This window comes from Ursus arctos, unplaced genomic scaffold (genome assembly GCF_023065955.2).
Source record: "Ursus arctos isolate Adak ecotype North America unplaced genomic scaffold, UrsArc2.0 scaffold_25, whole genome shotgun sequence".
Taxonomy (NCBI): Eukaryota; Metazoa; Chordata; class Mammalia; order Carnivora; family Ursidae; genus Ursus; species Ursus arctos.
In genome coordinates this window covers 31,860,709-31,883,926 of record NW_026622930.1, presented here as the reverse complement: position 1 = coordinate 31,883,926, position 23,218 = coordinate 31,860,709, and the positions used below count along the sequence as shown (strand labels likewise).

The following is a 23,218-nucleotide window of genomic DNA, read 5'->3' as shown; positions in this document are numbered from 1 at the left end:
AGCAGAGGAGCCTGATGCGGGGCTCGATCCCATAACACCAGGCCCACGCCCTGAGCCAAAGGCAGACCCTTAATGGCTGAGCCACCCAGGCGCCCCTTAATATGCTATTTTAAAAGAGTTAAGAGATTCTTTTTTTTTCTTATGCCTGTTCTAGACACTTGTCACCTTCTTTTTGTCATCATTGATTTTAGATGTTCACTTTCCTATTTCTGGAAATTGTTGGGAATTATGAGCAGTCACTTAATAACTCAATTACTTTATGCTTCAATGGGCTTGTCAGTGGGTGGCCTGTGAATTATTTCAGCTTCTAGAGACCTTGATCAACCATGCTACCCTATACTCATGACAGAAAGCTGCTGACCTCCCCATTGTAGGATCTTATAATCTAATAACGTTTGAAACATGTGAAAGCACTGATATTGAACACACAAACAAAATCACCCTCCACCTGGGTTACTTCCACAAGTAAGACTTCAGCGGTTAAACCTTGTCATTCCATAAGCTCCAAGATAACACAAATACTGAATTGGAAGTACAACATATTCTGTATCATTTGTTTTTAGGCATCAAAGGAAATCAAATTTAGAATGTAATCAGAGAACTTTAGAGTTAAGAAAGATCTTAATAATCACCTGGTATAGTCCTTTCAGTTCATGTTTGATAGAACTAAAGATTAGAAAAGGTCAAATAATTTGCACAGTTACATACCTTAGTATTGGCAGAACTGGAACTTGAACTTGAGTCCCTTAGCTTTCAATTCAGAGTTCTTAGTTAGGTTGCCGCTCATATGATTTAGGTCCCTGATGTTATTTGTGAACACTAGGAATGTCTCTGCTTCTTAGAGCTTAGAAAGTTTACTCTATTTTGCAATGCCATGCTGAGCCCTATTGAAGCCTGAGGCAAAATGAAAATTCAGTGATACGATCTTATCTTTGTTTAAAGACAAGTATTTTCTTCATTATGGATTTTTTAGGTTAATTTTGATTTCTAAAAAATTGCATTAAAATACTATTTTATCTTGATTACTGGGTTTTTGTAAGCCTCTAAGATTTTGCATCTGAGGTTGGTGCCTCCCTTGCTTCACCCTAGCCCTGGCCCTGCTATTTTTATGTAACCCCTAACTCTATAAATCTCTTCTTTCAGCCTTCTGGCAGTAAAAAAATAAATACATAAAATTAAAAAAAATCAAGCCATGGACACTTTATACTCAAAGCAAGCCCTTTCTGTTAGCCACCTAAAAATGATGGTAACAAAGAAAAAACAGAATTTGCATGTCCTATTCATTGACTTGCTTGTAGGTAACTCAAAGCATAGTAATTTTTGGCTCCGTGAATTTAAGCACACTTAGAATGTCTACCAGTTTATCGAAAAAAGCTCAAAGCTAAGTCATAGGTTCTATTTTCTGATTCTTCACTGTATTGTGTTTTGAGCTTTTATGTAATTGTGTTTGTTTCTATAAATTAGGAATCAAGGAAGGAAGCTCTTTATAGGCCTGTTGTGTTTATTATTTTACTTGGTCCTGTCAACAACTGTTTAAGATAGGTCACTTATTAGATAGGACTCTTTTGGTTCCAGATGATAAAAGAGAACACACATTGACTTAAGTTAAAATAAAAGGAAATACTTTAGCCAACAACTGAAAATCTAATAGGTAGATCTGACTTCACATATTAACGCATTTAATTAGGGCTTGGTCTCTACATCTTTTGAGTCTTTTTCCTGCAGTTGGCTTTTCCCACATAGAAGCCTCAGGCTTATACCCTACTAGCTTAGTAACTTCAGAAAGGTAATAAATTTTTCCTGATTGCTCCAGGGAAGGCCTCAGAATTGGTTATAATCTGCCCAGCATGGGTCACATGCCCATCCCTGCACCATTAATTAAGGCCTGGGGGATATAGTTATTTCATTGGCTAAGTGTGGTTCAGTGCTCAGTCTCATAGCAGTGGCTAGACTTAGTGTGGGAAAGCCCTTCCGCTTAAAGGAAGGGGGCCTTCTTAACTGCTTCCTCCCCAGAAGGGATGCTGAATGGCAAAGACAAATGTCTATTGGGATGTCATTCTCATTTCATTAATGAGAAAGTCGAAGCTTAGTTAACTTAATTTCTGTAAGGCTATACAGCTAATGAGTGATTAAGTCTGAATTTTGACCCAGATCTGCCTAACTCTAATTTCTATCCTCTTTTTTCTACACCTTGTTGTCTCCCTGGAATACCACGCTTCTTTTCCTCAAGTTTCTCCATGAAACTGTGATGGTTGCCATTTCTCTGTAGTACTTTTCCAATGGGGTGATTTTGCCTCTGGAGGAAATTTGACCAAGTCTGGAGACATTTTTGGTTGTCAGAACAGTGCAGGGTTGTTGGAGGGGTACTGTGAGGGGAGACCATCCTGCAGTTACAGGACAGCTAGAGTTACCCAGCCCAAAATGTCAACAGAGCTGAAGTTGAGATACCCATTTCCAGGCTATTACTATTAACATAAATTTTGAAAGGAAGATGTAATAAAGAGCAAGACTGAAATAATTCAAATATCTAGTTACAATTAAGTAACTTCTCAATTAAGGGAAACTTTTATTGTCATAGCCACCAATTTTAAAATACTGCATTCTCTGAATTTAATGGGTAAATTGAAATAGTACATATGTTCCTTTAAAACAATTATTTTATGCAGGCTTTAGCTAACTTCCCAGGTGTAATTTTTTCATTCCAAAGCCATATAAATTTTCCTCAAAATGTAGATCTAGGGATATTTTAAATCAAATACTGAATGCTTTTAAAACAAATATATAAGTTTATCTTGGAAGCCTTTTAAACATTTCAAATAGAAGATACTATACCGGGGAAATATTTTTAAAACTCTCAGCCAAAGCATTTTTTAAAATTCTGATGATAATAAGAGATTTAATGATTAAATAAGAGATTTAATAAGAGATTTAATTTCTTTCTATGATCAAGTGCTATGTAAAAGAATAATGGAGGCAGAAGAGTGCATTGAATGTGTTATAGCTGCTACTTTTGGGGTTTGACACTTCAGAGAAATCAACTTTCTTATTTAATGACATTAAAATAGATTGAACTGTCCACTTCCTTGAGACTGCAGGTGAGTTCTAATTATGCGAATCTGAATCATCCTAGGAAAGCTGTTTCTATAGTTAACTGCAAGTAGTGTTCCAGTAGAATAATCAAATGATTAGGGGTATACTACAGATCACATTCATGTAGAAATCTTTCATAATCCAGCAAATCAAATTTATTATTGGAGTTGGAAGATTTGGGGCATAGCATTTTCTAATTTTGTACAAATAAATCTTCAGTATTATGTTCCAGATGCCTCATGACTACATACAAGGAAACCATTCCTCTCTCTGGTTCTTTTCAACCTCATTAGACCCAACCGAGATCAACATTTTCTCTGATTTCAACCAGATAATTCATATTTGCTTTGATATCGCACATGGAAAACCCTCCTCACCTCTCTCTTGATCACTTGAGATTCCTCCAGCTCATCCCTGCTGGCTTGGCTTCACTCCTTCATCTGACCATACTGCCTAATCCAGGAAATACTCATTGGTTTTTCTATTTCTTCTGTGTTTCTATTTCTTCTTCTGTGTCTTCCCTCTCTTGGGGCCTCTCTTCCCTCCCCTGTATTATCTCTTTTTCTCACTTAGAACTCCTACTTCCTTCTGTTTCCCAAACTTTATTTACTGGCTCCATATCCTGAGACTTCTCTGTTTCTTAGTTCATGACCTCATCTACTAAGGTGTCTGATGTCTACCCACCAAGCATGTTTTAGTAAGGTATATGTGTACAGGTACATTGTACCTGTTCATTGTTAATAGAATACAATTTGCAGTTTCCTTGGAAATAAGGCAGCTTCTGATCTTCAAACCACCTGAGATCTTAATCACTAAAATGCAAATTCTTTTGTCACATTACAATAGGCGATAATATTTGTCTGTAATTTGTCTTGATAAATGGTGCTGGATAAAATGTTATAATTTATTATCATATAGGACTACTATTTTCCTTGAGAAGAAATGTTCTTGGAGATTTAGAATTTCTTATCTTTCTGTTTATGAGCATTTTCCTGGTGCTATCGGAAGTTTACTCCTCTCCACAGCTTTGTTATGTAAGTTGGTATTCCCAGTTTTATAGAGCAGAGAGATGAGAAGTCACTTGACTAAACAAGTCATTTGACCTGTTTAGAATTTCACAGCAAGCTAATTGCAGAGCCCTTGAGTTTCCTGTCTCTTGCTCCCTTGACATAAATATAAAATGATTTATTTTGCATTGCTTATTTATACAAATGTCTTGGAGCATTTCCTATCCTTTAATAAAATCATGAAAACTTCACCTAGTAAAGAAATTGTGAGGATAGAAAAGAAATGAACTAGGCACAATGTACCTGAATTTGATTACTACTTCTCAACTGACTGGTAATGGATGTTGGTTCCTAGGCTCTCCTTTTGAATTGTGAAAACTGCACTCATTTATTCTGTGTTGGTGATGTTCCTTGAAGTTCTTTGAGGAAAAAAACCAAATAAACTTAAAGTGCAAAATGTTATTATTGATTAACTTAAAATGACCCTTGTTTGTTTAAAGCTTCTAGTGCTTGCTGGGGCAGGTGATCCCTTTGGGGAGCATTGGGGAGTGTGCTGGGAACCAACCATGTCTCAGTAATTTTTTTTTTTTAATTTTATTTCTAGAACTGTTTTTCTGTTGGGTTGAAGTGGGGAAACAGCTTGTGGAACTGCTTTTGGTGCTGCCATGAGTGTGTTTGGAAAGAAAGAGTACATTCCAATGGAATGTTAGGGGGATGTTAGCTGTTCAGGAAAAATAACCCTTACCAAAGTTAATGGCTCCCACTAGCATTTTCAGTAACATGTACCAGATGTGAGTAGTTAATTATTCTCAGATCTGATAAGTACCTGCCAGCCAAGGCTAATTTTATTTTCAGTAAACAGTGGCCAAAGGTCCTAGCTGTTCATTTGATAGGATAGGGCCTGTTTGCACTTATCTATTAATAAAAGCACAGCACTCCTTTAGTTTTCCTTTCCCAGGGCCAGATAAAACATTTCAGACACTCAACGTATTTGTCTTCGTAAATCAGACAAAGTAAACAAATCTGGTAGATTAACTTGGTAAACAGAGTGGTTAAGTGTTACCTTTCGAGTTTAGCTCAACGCCATATAAATAGCATTAATTGCATGGTATTTTCAATAACCTTTATGAAGCAAGACAGAGGTTCCCCCCCCCCCTTCAACCACTAGAAATACAGTGTGTTTCTTAAGTACTTTCAGATGTCCTTCTGTAGGGAGATTTGAAAATTGCTCTAAAATGAAATTTCTTTTGTCCCATTAATAACACATCGGGAACTTTGCACCAGTTAACATTGCATATAAACCTGGAAACTTCTGTGGTTCATCTCAGGAGGAAAGTAAGATTGCACAGTGGCATGCAAGCTTTGCCAGACAGAGATAACAGCCATCTCGAGGTTATTGCTTTGGATGGAGCAGTGAGAAAGTGGTCAGCTTTTATGGTAGAGAGAGGAGTAGGTAGGTGGAAATTCAGACTTTATTCATACAGATTTTTTCTCTTGGGCAAAGAGTCCTATTAGGGTCAGAAGTACTATTTATTTTGTGATGTAGATTATTGACTTGTGACAAGTGGCATGAAACTGATCAGTTATTTCACACTAGCCAATAAAACACTTTTATATCAAAGTAACTTTCATTTACAGCAAGCCTCCACTAGATTTGAACTGGTGATCTGATGGTATAGGTTTCCAAGTCTCATGCCACCTCTCTGTATCATCTTGTCTACCTCATTAAACTTTCTTTTTTAGTAATGATTAAAACAACTGTCTTTACCAGGGTAGATTATCTTTTGCATTGGTTTTATACTTGAGGTTGTAAGTACTTTATAAAATTCTTTTTAGTTTTGCATACTCTGTAATAATACACTTAATTTGGTGAACATGGTACATAAAAAAATAGCTAAAAGACCTTTGAAAAAATTCCCTACTCACACTTCTACCCTGACTCCTCCAATGATCTCTGCATTAGTATCTTATTCTATATAAGAGGATGGCCTGATACGGGACCATGAATATAATACCAGGTACCTAGCAGTACCATCCTAAAAGTGACTGATGATAGTGACAGTGTAGAGTGAAAACCAGGAGTTTGGAAATCTGTATTCAGTTTCCAGCTTCACTTTAATGACCTGCTGGGAAACCAGAGGCACATTATTTCTACTGCTTATGTTTTAGTTTCTCTAGCTGTGCCATGAAGATACAAGTCTTAGTCCATTTGCCTACCTGGCAGGCATGTTGTTAAAACTAAGAAGAGAAAGTATAAAGTTCTTATAGTCTAAGAGGATAAAAAGGTGCTATAACCAATGGGTAGAAAATATTCATGTGGTTCAGAAGAGTAAGCCTTTGGAGTAAACCTTTTCCCTGTTATATTTACTAGTCTTGCATGTAAGAATCATTTGCCGTATTTAATGTTTTTTGCTTTTTTAATTGGACCCAGAGTAAGTAAAATTCATGGCATGACTTTCAGAAGGAGTTATTTTGTTATCTCTACCAACACTTCAATTAAATACTGTTTTTTAGCTATAAACCACGTCACATCTTCAAAGTGTCCTTGATTTTAAATGATCTGAGACTACTTATCTGGTGACATAGGCTAAGTAAAGTAGCAGCAAAGAAAGTGTTTTGGAAAGTGTTGCTGAATTCATAATTCCAGTTTGCCCCAATCAATTAATGATTCGCAAGTCTATATTTCTACCTTAGATCTTTTTCCTGAATAAGAAAAAGATCCAGACCCATAAATTTCAAGTAAGTAGACAACCTCTCTACCTGGATCGCCTCTGATAATTTCTAGCTCAATATGTACAAAACTTAAGTTAATATAATATTCCTGAATTCCCTCTTTCTGTGAATGGAAACACCCATCTCTCAAGTCAGAAAAGTCTCACCCGTTCCCCTCAAAGTCTATGGATTTGACTATCAGGATTTTATGCCCCTTCTCTGCCTCCCCCTGTTACCACCTTAATTGAATTCTTGCTCTCTGTCACTGGGTGGCTGCAGTTACCTTCCTGCAACCGGACTTACCCAATTGTGGTCTATTCTCAGTACCATTTCCAGATTAACCTTACTCGGATGCATATCATAAAGTGTTACTTTCTCACCGGAAAAAATGGTTAATGGCCTCTTGTGTCCTACAGGACAAGATTTAACCTCCTTATATTGATTATTGAGATTTTAGTGATCTTTACCTTATTTCTGGCTTTGGATCCTCCTGTGACCTATGCTCCAGCCACACTGAGAGTTTATGGATTCCTAGATATCCATGTTGTTGAACACTCTACATTCTGTCCATCCACTTCTTTTACTGGAAAACACCTATTTATTTTTAAATCCTAATTCAAGCATGATGTCACTTGTGATTCAAATGGAATTGATTATTCCCTCCTGGTGTCCCATCATACCCGGTACATACTTCTTACATAGTGCCTATGGAACCTATGGCACTTATTTTGTCCTTCTCTTCCTAGTTGATTACTTGAGGGATTGTATCTTTTTCATCTTTGTACTTCCATGTCCGACTCAGTGGTTGGCACAGAGGTAGGACTTGATTGATAGATTGGATGGATGGGTGAAGTAAATTCCTATGACCATATCTACCTGCTCAAACTCCACTCCCTTTTCAGTATTGAATGGAAATGGCCTTAAAAAGTACCCAGATTAAGATTTGATAGATGTACTAGGTTTCTGCCTACTATTGGTATGATTGACGGGTCAAATAAGAATGTTCCTTTAGCCCTTCCACCTGCCCAACGTTTTCATAGATAGGCTGAAATTTCACCATGAAGCTCATTTGTTAAGGTTCTGAAGTTCCACTTGCACGCCTTGCCCTCTTAGAACTATGTAGTTACAAAGTCCTTCCATAAACATTATCTTATTTAATTTTGAAAATAACCTTATGAGAGAGATTTATATCACATATGTTTTAGAGATAAAGAAATATAACTTCGAAGCAATTCACTGAGCTAAGGTCATTCCATTGACATGGTAGAGCTAAGGCTTGAACCTAGATTCACTGATTCCTGCATCCTCTTTTCTTTAGGCCTTTACCTTAGAAGGAGACACAAATGTATTAAGAGTTAAATACCTTGGTGTATGTATTAGTCAAACAGATCACTTTCTTCATGCCAGCTCACCAAGAGGAGAATTCTGAGGAAATGAGAGTTGTAATTTGTATATTGAAAAAGAGAAATAGTATAAAGAAAGAAGATGGAGGATCATTTTTGGGGCTGGGGCAAGCCCAGGGAAGTTAGACTTTGGTTAGATGTGACAGTGGACCTAGGACGGATACTATATATTTTTTTTTTTTTTTTTAAGATTTATTTATTTATTTGAGAGAGAGAGTGAGAGAGAAGGGGGGAGGAGCAGAGGGAAAAAGAGTCTCAAGCAGACTCCACCCTGAGCGCTGAGCCCAGTGTGGGTCTGGATCTTACCACCCCCAGATCACCACCTGAGCTGAAACCAAGAGTTGGATGCTTAATCGACTGGTGCCCTTAGGATGGACACTATCTTAATATAAATATATAAAATTTATATTTCTTCATTCACCACTTCTTTGCTAAAGCTACATTTTAACTTAACCTTAATGAAAGATGCATAGAAAGTTTCTATCATCATTATATTGATAATCATCCAGATTGTATTGAAGTGCAAGATGCCGAATATTGAAAATCATATACTTAATATCCCGAATCTTTAAATATAATTGTTTTGTGGGAAACACAAGCTATTTTTATGACACAGCACTGGTAGGATTAAGATTTGCTCTTTGTCTTTCATGTGGGAGGCTTTCTTTAAAAGTCTGCTGATCCTTGGCAATCCATACATATTGAAGAGCAAGAGGTGCATGGATGTGCAGGCAGACACACACACACACACACACACACACACACACACACACACACACACGTGCATATACTAGTAATTCTAGGTATATGGGCAGTTAAGTTGATTGGTGTCTTTATTTGAGGGTTATGGGCATGGATCCCAGTATTTTCTGGGTGGAGCTCCAAATACCTGCAACTGTATGTCTTTTCTCTATAGCTCATCTCTTTGCGTGGAGAGGAAACTTCCAGTTTTCTTTTCCAGGGTGAAACAGATGGTTGTCAGAGTTTAGGGAGCTGAGGGAAAGAAAGAGGCTATAGGTAGGGATCTTGTCTGTCCCTGTACAGACTTTTATCAGCCTCCCAGTTCAGTTCAGTTCTGTTTAGTACTCCCCCAGCCCCACTTTCTGTCTTTGAGTTCAGAATCCCTTCAGATCCATTTCTCCAACATGTGTAGCATGTCACATCCAAACTAAAAGTGTGGGTAGGATTTGAACACAGGGGGGTGAGGAAGCCTTACCGCATAAGGATAATACAAGTAAAGCAATGAAGTTGGAGAAAAACCAGAGTGAATGGGAAATAACGAGTAAGTCACCTTCCCTAGAGTGAAGCATCCATGAAGAGCTGTGTTAGAAGCAAAATAAAGGTGGGAACAGAGACTGAAGCTTCAAAGACAAGACTAAAAAGCTTGGACATTCTTCTGGAGGTGCCAAGGAGCCAGCTTCTGTGTACTGGTTCATTAAATTATTAAGACAGCTTCTGAGGGCCTGGTAGATTACTAGCAGAGGTTTAAAAATGAATTAACTTGGGATGCTGCTCTGTGACTTTACACAATTCACTATTTTTTAGTTGAGGTATCATCATGGGAAACATTTCATATGCATAATGTTGGAGCTCACAGATCCTAAGAAGGTGATCATGCGTGGGAGTCTTGATGTTTTTTTGTCATCTGCACTGTTCTGATAGTGAAACCGTTTTGTTAGGATGTGAGAGCTTGCAAACGTCTCCTGTTGTCTAGATGTTATCAGTTCCAGCACTCCTTGGGCTGGGCCACATGGTCATGGAACCAGAGACCCTCAGATGAGAAGAGGCTTGAAAGGACATTATTACTTTGTAAATGCAATTTTATTAAAGATAATAGAAATGGACTTCTAGGATTTTTATGCCATCTAATCAGGAGCAAAATGAGAGACAAAATGTTTATCTGTTGCCTAGTACTGTGCTCAGTCCTGCAAAGGCCTTTTATGCTTTTGATGATGATGGTAGTGATAATTTAGAAGCAGTTTTTCCCCACATATGTGTACTATGGTAAAACAGTTTTCTTCCTCAGCAACCTAGGAAGAACATTACTTTTTATAGACCTCAGATACAAGTTCTCTCCTTCAGACTGTTTGCCCAAGCCTTAAAAATACGGCACGATTACACAAGCACTCTGGAATTTAGATTAAGCAGCATTCAATTTGAAAATCTAATCACATCATCTAAATATCATTAAGTTATAATAGGCTGATTGATAGGGACCAAAGCTGTTTTTGCCTGGTGCTGCATGCCTTTCACTCAGCCAGTCTTTTCAAACTAAGATGTTGATAAAGGCATCTATAAATCTTAATAGTTGGAGACAGTTTAAAAGCATAGTTCACTGGGTAAGGTCACACCCACTTAAGTGACCTATTTTGTATACTTTTCAAAAATAGGTTAATTAACTTAATAGAAATAATAGGACTCTCGTATTGATGTGCAATTACTACTAAAACAAGTTTTTTTTTTTTTTCTTTCCAAGTGAACATGATGTTCATGAAATTGAGGGCATAATAGCCATGACAAGAACCAGGCTTAGCAAGGCAGGTCATGTTCAGCGAGTACATTTCAGACTTGCCCTTTAAAACCCGCTTTTATTCCAGTGCTAGGACCTGGGCATACCTCCACCAAAGCATTTCACTCCTGGCATTCTCCTATTTCAGTTTTTAGGGGGGGCAGTTGGGGTGGGATTATTCTAGCTGTTGTTGTTTTCCTAATCACTGTAACAGCAGTTTATGTAGATCCTGTTCCCTGAAGACTTCAGCATGCACAGGAACCTTAATGAATTTTAGTCTCTGTTCGTTTCAAACTGAGGCTGTTTTCTTCATTTTTCTAACAGATGATTCATCTGGTACCCTGGGAGAAACATGGTTTCAAAGGAGGCTGCAGTGTAGGAGGGCAGGGAGTGCCCAGTCAAGAGTCCTATTTGGGACAAGTTACATTATCCTAAAGTAGCCTGGTTTCATTTTTTTGTTTTGTTTTTTTTTTTGTTTAGTGCCTGATTCAGATTTTCTTTCCCCAAAGCATTTTATCCTAGTCTTAGACCTCTTGCTGATGGTTATAACCTTTCAGTTCTGTTATTGGTCACTAACTTTGTATAATTTGATCTTTCAATTTATCTGTTCCTTACACCTCATTGTTCAATACACCTCATTGATATTTTATATCATAAGTTGAATAGGTGGGTATTATATTATTCTTCAGAACATTTAAATATGTTTTAAATAGTAAGTTACATTTTAAAAAGTTAATTCCCTCCCTCAATGGGATATCTTGTATCACAAACAACTCTCTCTGTGGATGTTGCTGAGTCCTCATGGCTTGAATTGTCCTGAGGCCCAGGTGGTCTGAGAGGCAGTTACTGATACACTTTCACGGGAAGGCGGGTTGTTCTTTCAAGTTAGGCATGATGCATGCATTGAACTGAGAGACTCATTTTAACCTGGAGGTCCTAGTTGGACTCCTAGTTTGCCTTACAGCAGTGCCATTTCCCCACTTTTTTATACTGCCTTGACATCACCGCCTTTTCTGAATGGGTACAAGTCTTATTTGCATGTATGTGTGCTTGCACACAGAAAATAACAGATAATACTATTCTGTGGGCTCTTAGCTGTAGTAGAAAGAATCTTATAACCATCTCCCAGCCTTTGGTTCTTCATTAGGAAAATGCGTTTCCTCCAGAAGGTTGTTAATGATTGTGAAGTTCAGTTTTCTGACTTCTTGGTGAGAGCATAGGCATATGAGAGAACTCTTTGGTTTTATGTTGAACAACGGAAAAGTTCACTCTGAAGTGCAGGATGGAACCCATCCCACTTGAATATGCTAGATTTCTCTAATTCCTAGGTTGATGTTGATGGTTTCCCTTCCCAAGCATTTTCTCTAGAGTTAAGCAGCATCTCTTTCTTGAAAGCAAAGCCCTCATTTCCTATTTCATATCCTCTAATTTGCCTAGTACAGGGTCCAGTTCAGAGCAAGCATTCATTAAAAACATTTTAGTTAATTAACTACAAAATGTCTGGCTTGGGTTTAGGAGAGAATGAGAGATTGGGCAGGGGAAGCACTGGCACGCAAGAGAATGAAAATCAAAAGGGTATCTTTTTTTGTTTCTTTTTTTCTTAAATAATAAAGGTATTATATACACCTTGTGGAAAATTTGGGAGCATGGTGATGTTTTAAAAATCACCCAACTGCTCCTGGGTGTATGCCTATTTCCAGATAACTGAAAATAGGTTGTACATGAATGTTCGTTCATAGCATCATTGTTCATAATATCCAAAAAGTAGAAACAAATATTCATCAATGGATGCACGAATAAACAAAATATGGCAAGTCCATGCAATGGAATATTATTCAACAGTAAAAAGAAATGAAGTACTGATACATATTGTAATGTGGATGGATCTTGGAAACATTATGTTAAGTGAAAGAAGCCATTGACAAAAGACCGCGCATTACGTGATTTCATTCATATAAAATGTCCAGAGCAAGGAAATCTATAGAGACAGAAATTAGATTAGTGGTTGCTTAAGGGTGGGGATGGGGGACTTGTGGATAATAAATAGCAAAAGGATACAGAATTCTTTTGAAAGTGGTAGAAATGTTCTAAAATTGACTGTGGTAATGGTTGTACAACTTGGTGGGTAGATTAAAAACCACTGACATTTTTTAATGGGTGAATTTGTATGGTATGTGAACTATATCTCAGGAAAGCTGTTCTACAAAAAGTTAATTACCTAAAACTCAATCCTGAAATGTCTACTACTTAATAACATTTTGTTACATTTCCTATGTTTCTTCTAGTTTGATTTTATATAAATTTAAGATGTTCACATACTTTAGCTCATATTTTATGTATGGTTTTTACAGGGTTTTTATCATGAACATTTTCCCATCCTATTAAAAACATTTTTGTAAACACAGTTCTAATGGCAGCATAATAATTTATACCATGATTGTAACATAATTTCCAAAGCCATCCTTCTAGTGTTCGACATGTAGGTTGTGTCTATTTTTCACAATTGTAAAAAGCAAGTTGCATTTTGGAAAGGCTGTGAGACCTTTTATTGTCATTTCTAAGCATAAAAGATTTATGTGAAAGGAAAAAAAAATGTGCAGAGAGTAATGCCTTTGAGTTTGAGACCAAAATTTCCAAAAATAAAAGCTTTGTGTCTTGGTTTTAGCCTTTGGGTTGAACAAAGTAAATTTTCAACTGGAGTCACTAAAAGGGCAAGACCCACCTGCCCAGGGAGAGTTTTTAGGTCAACATCCAGATTAGCTCCACCACCACACCCCAGCTAGTGGAGCAGTCTCTCACTCTTCTGTGTGAACAGGTGGACAGACTCCCAGCCTGACTGAGTTCCTGTATTTATATAAGAGGTTCTCTTTTTCTTGAAGAATCATCTCTGGAGCAGAGGACTAAAGACTACAGTCTTTTCACTAGAAATATTTATTATTTTTTAAAGAAAACAATTAAATGCAGAGCTTTAGGCAGTGATTACCTTTCATCTTATTCATCATATTTCATATTCTTATTTAAGGTTGATGAGAATATTTGAAACTTTAACACCTCTGTATCATAGCCATTTAATTTTGTATATACACTAGCCAATTTTAATATACTTCTTTCCGTTACATCCTGTTTGGTCTTCGATTAAACAGTACCTCCCCCAATTTCATTTTATACCTTCCTTTCTCCCTTATATCGTTCAGTTCTCATTTAGGAAGGGTAAGGAAATGCTTCGTCAGTTGTGGAGAGGAAGATGTGGATACTGTATGTTTGTTTTCCTGTCATTACATTTTTAACCTCTTACATGTACACTTGTGCTGTCCTTACTGACTTGACCTCTGATCATATTGCAAAGTACAAACGTATTACTTAAGGAAAGGAGAGCCAGGCACTAATGGGCTTGTCCTTTCATTAGCCAGGGCCCAGTTCCTAATTTCTGTTTTCTAACTTGGAGGAAAAAGATGCTTAGCTAGATTCAGAGACTTTTCTAAGTCATATAGCAAGAAGCTAAGAACAGGTTTCAGAACCCTTGCCAGGCTCTTCCACAAGAATTCATAAGCTTTGGGGGGCTCATTTTTACAATATGTAAGTGGTTTCCTGGGTAAGAAAAATAATTAAATCTCCGTGTATCCAGGTTGAACTGGTATCTTCTAAATTTCAAGTGAAGAAAGACCCTTAAAAAGGAAGAACTTAAGAGAATTAAAATGATGTGACCTGAACCATGGTTCCTTTCCCATTCAATTATTTCCTTTTAACCGCTGATGGCTTTTTGTGCTTGGCTGGGTATGCTAGTCAGGCCTCTGTTATGAAAGAGAAATAAGACACTTAATCCTGTGAATCATTAACCTGCGTTGGCCTCCCTTCCCAGTAGCTTGCCCTTCCTGTATTGTAGTCTGTTTACTCATTTCTGAGCCAAATCTCCAAGGTCTCTTATTATTGAGTGTAGGGACACCTGGATCACAGGGAGTTGGGCCTTTGTTTTACTCTGAAGATGATGTGACTGATTATACAGCTCCAGGCATTTGCATTTTTCAAAGGCATTTTTAAGTTTATTGCTTGTAAAAACCTAGTTAGTAAAATATCATTATTTTTTTTTCCTTTTTTTTTTTAACGGATGAGGCTATTGGACTCAGGAAAGTTTTGACTTGCCAAAACTTCCACAACAAGTCAGTGGCAGAATTCAAATGGGTGTACACTCTTACACACTTAGTCTGGTGTCTAATTCATTTTTGTTTCTTATTTATAAAGCCAGGTAGGGCTGGCTTGAGTCATTTGTAGTTAAGAAATTTTTGTGTTTGATCTGTTGCCACTGAAGTGTAGGTCGAACTTATCAGAGTAATATTCTCTGCAAAGAACTGGGGAAACCTGACCTCAGAAAACAGACTATTCTCCAACACAGCAGTAGGCAGGTGTAGTGAGATATAACTGGGGAATCACCTTTGAGCTGCAGATTTTTCTTATGTGGTTGGGAAGTCCTAATCACGATCTCAGAGGTGGTAAGAATAGAGTGATTACTCATTGATTTAGATTCCAAGGTCTGGACACCTGTAAAATAAGAATCACATGGCATAGGAGTGATTCTGTGTAAAGGTCTCTAGGACTCGGTTCCGGGGCATAGACTATCTCAGTTTCTTAGTAGCGGAAACTTAGAGGAGAAATGACTTTTGCATTGTCATATTGAAGAGCAGAGGCAGAGTATGGGTTACGATCCATGTTTCCTGGCTTCTTCCCTTGGTCTATAACCACTAGACTGCATAGATAAATATTTACTCAAGGAAGAATGCTTAGCATTGAAAGAGTGAAGTCTTAAGATGGGTAAGATACACAAAATACTCCTACATAGGTCATTATATTGACATCTGTGGCCACATATTGGTCCATGAAAGGGAAAGTTCTAGCCACTGAAACCTCAGCCACTAGAAACTTACTCTTTAGGGCATCTTTGTAATTATGGCACTTACTAGCCCAAGTCTTAGATTATTTCATCATGATGTTTCCAGTGTAGCATTGACTATATGAATGATTAGCAGCTGCGTATTAATTCCTACTCCCTCCCCCTTATCCTTCTAATGACCCTTACATATGTTGCTATCTATTCTTACTCTGCACATAATACTAGTTTTTACTCTGCATGTTTAGACTCTAATGGAGACGCTGGTAAGTTCTACTTACTGGCAGATTCTAGAGTCCAGGATAGTCAAAGAATAAAGAACAACAAAGGGAAAGAGAAAAACGTCATTTTGACTAAATCAAGGATGTAATCTTGATGGGCCTCAGTGACCCCAGGCTAAGACAAGAGCAGCTTAGACTTAGTGTTTTGAGCCCTTTAATGAAAGCTATTTAAAAATAAAGCATATGGGCATAGGATAGGATACCCTGAAAATACAGAACAGTGCTGGAGTAAAGCCAAGAGCATGTGGTGAGACTCTCCCCAGTGGGGCCAAGACCAGGGGCATTGGGTTGAACTAAAATGCTCCTCTTTCTGATATACACATAACTAACTTCCTCACCCCCTTCAAGTCTTTGCTTAAATGTCATCTTCTCAATGAGACCTATAGATCTATTCTGACCCAACTATTTAAACTGGCAGTGATTTGAATGAGTTCATTGAAACCTCATTGTTGATTAATCCTGTGTAACACAAGAAAATGTAATGCAATAGATGATGAGCTCAGTGGTGTGATCCACATCTTAGTTTTTATTTTAATGCTCCTTGCAAATAATGGTATTCAGTTAGTGAGAATATTAATAATATTTGCCCATGAGAAAGGAACAGAATGTTCTCCTCTTTCTAGCTATACTTCGAATCCTGGTGATCAGGATTTCCCTGAAAGATTAAAAATTAAATAAAGTGATACTGATACAGTTGAAATATATGATCTTTGTTTATACTGATATAGCACATTTTGTCATTCCATTTGTTTCTTCCCCATGGTTTTTCTCTTTCTTTCTTTCTTTCTTTCTTTCTTTCTTTCTTTCTTTCTTTCTTTCTTTCTTTCTTCCTTTACTCAATGGAAGTTTGCACCTTCAAACTCCTTTTTCCATCTTTTTGATGTCAGTGATGAGGGAAAGAATTCAGGGTGCGTTTGCTGAACTTAAAGATTGTTGGTGTGTTTATACTAGAAATAAAGCATACCAAAGAGGCATAGTATCTGAGTTTCATCATTCAGAGTAATTTAAGTATTACATGAGTCAGACTGGTTATTTCCCCTTTATTCATTGTAGGCATGGCTTATAAAGACTTGGTAGGTGTACTTGTCCATGGCCCTCCCACCTGTGTTTGGAATGAGCTCATCATACCTCACAAACATAGGACAGGAGGTAGTGGAGATCATCTTTATAATGGGAGATAACCTTTATGTGGAAAATAACTAAGAAACACGTACACTCAGTCTAAATCAGCGCTGGGACATGATATTAACTGTGCAATGCCTCACCAGAAGGACCGGGATTCTTTTATGGTTCCCAGACCAAATTCAAGTTTTGAAATTATGGCCTCTGTTTGAATTCCAAGTGGCTGAGATAAATTATCAGTTAACATTTATACATTGCATTGTTATCTTCTAGTAGATTCAGAGTATTGATAGAAAATGTGTGGATCAGGAGTTCACATCTTTCTACAAATCTTATTGTATGAGTTCTGTTGCGTGAACCTCTCTGGACCTCCACTTCCTCATTTGTAAACTCTTACAGTTCCAAGACAATGTCTTCACATTTTTTAAACTACATATTCAGTTTTTAGAGTAGTTGCAAAGAATTTGCAGTATCTGCCATCCAAGTGTTTCCTGTCCCCCTACCTGCTCCCTCCTTGCTCTTGTATCATGGTAACTGATAGAGCAGCCTTACTGCAATCATTAGAACATCTCCAGGTGTGTGTTCTAATAGACTGGCTCCTCTTGCTGAGCCTGGACTCCATTTGGGTGCTGCGTTTTATTAGCTGGGCTCTCCGAGTGTGTGCTGACTTGCCAACCATCCAATCCTTAAAACAACTTTAGGAGATGAAGAGGAGGCAGATTTTCTGTTAGGTATGCATCTTGGGAAACACACCACCTCATACCTATCTACACCTAGCTTCTTTTCTGGGCCTTTGCACGGATGAATGGAAAGTGAGGCACAAGAGGTTAAGTCACTTATTCAGGATCCACAACAGTCAAGAGTGGAACTGGGATTCAATGTCAGGTCCAAATAATTCCAAAGCCTGTATTCTTAATATGCCGTTCTCAAAGAGTTAGCTCTCAAGTCCTTCGTCATGTCTAAAATAAGATAATAAAATCTAGTGCTGCAATAGTGACTCAGGAATTTCAGATTTCACTTCTGAGCTTCACCACTGACTTCACCTCAGGCAGCTCAATTGTCCTTGGATGATTTCTCCATGAAGGAAATGAGGCTCATGATGTCTATCGCTCAGGGGTAGGATAAACATTAGAAAGTAAAATAAAATAGCATTAGTAAAGCCCATTGGTCTCCGAGAGGATGAACATTACATGAATTTCTAGTGTTAATATTTCATATTAAAGACTTCTGAGCATGTTCATTTTAAATGCAAAAAGGTAAACTTTGGACCATGAATATCCTGATTCTGGGAATGAAATGGTAACCAATCTTAAAATCGTTATAGCAGTGCCAAAAGAGGGTAGAGTAATGGAACAATATCACCCAGGTAACTCCCAGAGAAGGCTTCTGGATTGTTTCAATTAGCAGCAAGTGTATGTATTTCGTGGGCCCAGGGCATATTAATCAACTGCACTATGCCAAGATTGAGTTCTGTTTTTTACTAGAGATCTGTTCTAAATCACTTTGTTCATAATATTGTCATCAAGTGTGCCATCTGCAAATGAGGCATGTCACAAAATGAGCAAAGGAGGTTTTTGCCCAGAGTATAACTCCCAGAATAAGCCAAGAAAGATAATATTGAGGATTAAGACTTGTTTCTGTGAAAGGTTTTTCTTCTAGACTCCAGAATAGTACCAGTTGTGTACATTGCCACATCTACACCCAAGGGCAAACAGCATGCGGTTCTGTACACAAACAGACACAGTGATGTTTCTCCTGGGAACTTTCAGAAGTACCACCTTTTCCTGGGTGCCAGAAAGAGTCCCAGCCTACCTGCAGCTGTCCCTGCATGTGTGTGGGCACAGGCATATCAAGGCACCTGTGGGGTATATTGTTTTTGTGTTAGAATGATCCTTGTTGCTGGCCAGTGCTCGAGTGATCTAGTTACACATGATTTACTGATTTCCAGCTACCAAAATCCATTTTTCAAGTTTAACTAGGTTTTCGCAATAGACTTTCCTTTAAAAACAAACAATCATCTATGGTTATCTTTTCTCTCACTAGGATAGAACTCAATTCCATTCATAAGGGGAAAATATATATATATTTTTTCATTTTGGTATTATCATTGGAGCTTCTCCAAGCAATTCTAAATTGACTTGAGAGAGAGAGAGAAGAAAGGAGGGGAAGGAAGAGAAGTGAGTGGGAAAGGGAGAAGGAGGAAGAGAAAGGCATGAAGAAATGGATATAAAAAGCAATTAAGTTTAAAAAAAAAGTCTGCTGAAGCTCTGGCAACGTATATAAATAAATTGGCTTTAAGAAAGTCTTCCAAGGGTTAAAAGAATTTAACTCTCCAGCCAAGAGGTTCAGACATTCTGACCTTTGACTCGCCTTTTACTCTGTCTTGTCTATTGATCACTGAGCCACTATTGAGATGAACAGATGACCAGGTGCTGAGCACACTTTAAAGAAAGTCACCTTGCTGGAAAGTATTTTCCTACCTGGGTGTTTTTAACAGCTCAGTGTACCTGACCTTGGCATTACTGGAGAGGAGGTAGCTCACCCAAGCAGGTAGAACAGCAGGTCATCGCAGCAAGTGCTTTCATTCATAATGTTCTTTTTCTAACATGGAGCTGGTGGCTATGCTGCCTTCTTTACTTTGCAGTCTTCGGGGTCTTCTTCCTTTCTCACCCTCCTTCCCTGCCCTGAGGCTGTTTTGACAATAACAAGTATCAACTGAAACCCATATCTCTTTGCAGAACAAAGACCTGGAATGAATTCATTGATTAGTAGCTTTTTAAACTTTTGGACCCATTTATCAAAATTCTATATGAAATTGTTTCCTGGTGATCCAATTAGTTGAAATACTTTTTCTGAAGCCGTAGCAGAAAGGCCGTCTACGAAAGAAGAAATGGGCTTAACTCTGACTGTAACCACACATGAGGAGTTGGCAGTGGAGAGTGGATTAAGAGATCCATCATCCAAGTAATTGGGCCTGTTCAATCCCATTCCTTTCCAAATCCTTGTTAAAAGTTTGAAGGTCAGGCCTTTTGATTTTATCTTATTCCTTTAAGTCAACAAAGGAGTTTTCAGGCTGTGTTTGGAGTGTTGTAACTTCTTCCTAGTTCTGGCCCATAGCTAGCATATTGGAAATTGGCAGAATGTACAGTCAAGAGAAGAGGGAGTTCTCAGTAAAGCACCACAAAAATCCACCCCCCCCCATTAGCACCTCCATTTCATTGTCCCTATTTTGTATGTCTGGTCACTGAGGATGTTTGGGTTGTCAAAAAAAATCATTTTGGCTCACTTTTTAAGGCAGACTCTAGACAGGATTCTTTGAGGTCAGAACTAGAGCAAAGTATTTGGTTGTGTTGAAGAAGGTGAAATAAGAAACACTGTGAAGGAGATGTAGAGATAAAAGTATTGCTGTGGTCTGAATCACAGAGAATGCCAAATGCTTGGTTGTAGATGTGGGAGTGTGGGAGTATGTTTCTATATTGGCATTTTGACACAGAGACAGGTGAGATCAATGCCACCTTTCTGCAAAGTACTCTAAAACCCCTTCTTCCTTCATTAATATTTTTCCTTTGAAGATAAAGGAGCTGGTGCTAGTAGGTGTTAGCATTCCTTCTACAGTTAAATTACTGTTTAGTGGTATGTGATTTCCTTGTTACACTAGAATGTGGTAGATATTCTTCACATATAAGCCCTGGATTTCAGGCTTTGTTTTTAAGATGAGGCTCTGCTTTCTTTTCTTTTTTGGTAAGAATCTGTCTGGGGATAAGATACATTTCATACAGCAAATTAAAAATAAATATTTAATTTTTTTTATTTACCTAAAAAGTTCAAAGCACTTATGGCCATTATTGCCCTCCGGTCAATCCTCTGAGACAAATGTATTTATTGCTGACCTACAGATAAGAAATCAAAGTACAGATTATTAAAGGCATAGTATCACATGATTTATACTTATTGGTTTCTCAGTAAATCTTTGGAGCTTATTGAACAGTAAGTTTCTTTCTGATAGTAGTCTAGAGCAATGCTTTACAATCTTTCTTATGTTGTAGTACACATAGAAATTGATACTATCTATATGGCATATGGAATATTTCTTTTCAAGGAACATCTCTAGTAATAACATAATTCAGAAAGATGTACATCTTGAAAAATATTATGCTACATTATTATTGTATCTGTTAGGAGTAATGCTGCCACAGAGCTCTTGTGTTAGACTACTAGTCAGTCTGTGCTAGTAAACAGATAACTACGTCCTTCGCACTGTAGAATTATCATGCCTAACATGATGCTGGAGATGCAAATGGCTTGGGAGCCGCAAGCACCAGGACTCCAGCCAATTCGTGTCATCAAGTATTTCAAGACAACTGGTTCTTGTACTAATGATAGAAGGTACACATATGTGCGTATGTTGAGGGTGGGTTGTGCTTTTCTATTCTATTCTATTCTATTCTATTCTATTCTATTCTATTCTATTCTATTCTATTCTATTCTTTCTTCCTACCTGGCACTCTGTGACAAGAGTTTGGTTTATGGCAACAACAATTTCTCAGTCCTGAGGAACATTGGTAGGCAAGAGCATTGCCTAACTCAAGTAGTCATCCTAACAGTCAAGGAGAGAAGTTTCACCACCTGTCACCTTAAAACACCCCAACTTTGGGTAGATTCAAAGCCATAGCCTACATTTTTAGAGCATTTAGTTTGATGGAGTACAGCATGTTTTGAGAGCTCCATCTCATTCATCTTTATTTTGCTCTTGTGTAGTATTTGGCCCAAAGTTGTTTATCCTACAGCACGAGGGAGTTGTACTGTGAGAGAGGGCCAGCTAGAGAAGTAATCTTTTTGAAGAAAGTACTTGACCTTGATATTGAAGGTATCAGTGTGCTTGTCATCAAGCTGTTGAGTGCTCTACAACATTTCAGACACTATTCTAAGATCATATATTTAATCTTTACAGCAACTTTTTGTATGAGGTATCTACCATCATTATCCCTGTTTTACAAATAAGGAACCTGAGGCAAAGGGAGGCTCAGTAACCTGTCCAAGGTCATATGGGTAATAAATCGCAGAGCCAGAGTGCCAGATCAGAATGTCTGGCTCCAGAGCCCGCGGCCTTGCTTCACTTCTTCCCTAAGTAAGCGGGTGTAGGGAGAGGCACCTTAGGGGGGAGAGGCACCTTAGGGAGCAGATGCATGGAATACAGTCATCATAGTGGCTGGGTGGGCCCTATTCTGAGTTATACCTGAAGAGGTACAGAAAAGAGGTGGGGTGAAGACAAAGGTTTTTTCTGGGTGGGAGCAGCCATACTGGCTACCATGGCAAGGTTGGAGCCTGCCTGGTGACTACAGCACAACTGCCTCTCGGTACAGGTTGGAGGCACTCAAATGGGGAACTGGAAAGACAAGCTGGCATCACCTACCTGAGGTGGGTGAGGAAAGGGAAACAAACAGTAGAGGCATTGGTGCTTTGTATTTAGATGAATACGTAGCATAATGCGAAAACTCACTCATTATTTACATCAACATTTGGGTGCTCTTTGAAAGAGCTATGAAAGTGATTTGAGGGTGGGTTTTGGTCTTGACCCTGTGCCACAGCAAACAAAATGAAACTCTCCTTGAACTAAAGGTAATCAAGATGAAAGTGTGTTTACATAGATGAGCAGTGGGATTTATCCAGTGACTCTGGAAGGTAATCCCAGGGTTCAACGTTCCATGAATACATGCCGTGTTCCTAAGCTGGTAAATTACTGTGAGCTTTTATGAGAATGGATTGTGGGAAGCATCTAGATGAAATTCAGCCTGTTTCACCTTGAGTCCAGGGCCCACTAATGCACTCCAGGTGTGCAGGCTACCCAGGCTTTCTGCCTTGGAAGCCTCAAAAAAGAACTTACATCCCAAAAGGGAAGCTTTGAAAAATACCAAGGGTCTTTCTGTCTTTCCTTGTTTTTTGTATTCTTTCTGCCCACATTTGGTAATTGGAGATATTTGTGGTGTTAAAGCTAGACTTGTTCCTTCTCAGCCTGCCCCTCCAACAGTGAAATTTTAAGCCTGTGGCTTCGATTGTGCACAGTAGTGATTTCTCCGCAGTGTCCCTCAGATGTAAAAGGAGAATGGCTGAAATACTAGAAAGGGGGATATAGGAAATCACCAAACGACAATTTTCCACGTCTATAGATCCTTTCATCTGAGGGCAAAGAAGCTAGAGAGGGTGCCCTCCAA

At 38.2% G+C, this 23,218-nt stretch overlaps 1 protein-coding gene and 1 long non-coding RNA gene across 22 annotated transcripts in view; one reads left to right on the top strand and one right to left on the bottom strand.

Annotated features, from left to right (window-relative positions):
* The window catches only part of LOC125282845 (uncharacterized), a 75,149-nt gene extending 74,319 nt beyond the window's left edge, over positions 1–830 (bottom strand). The window contains exon 1 of the long non-coding RNA XR_007190230.2: positions 709–830. This is a non-coding gene — a long non-coding RNA (uncharacterized LOC125282845). The remainder of the gene's footprint in view (positions 1–708) is intronic.
* The window catches only part of RAD51B (RAD51 paralog B), a 716,334-nt gene that overhangs the window by 276,444 nt on the left and 416,672 nt on the right, over positions 1–23,218 (top strand). The gene's annotated exons all lie outside the window — the stretch shown is intronic.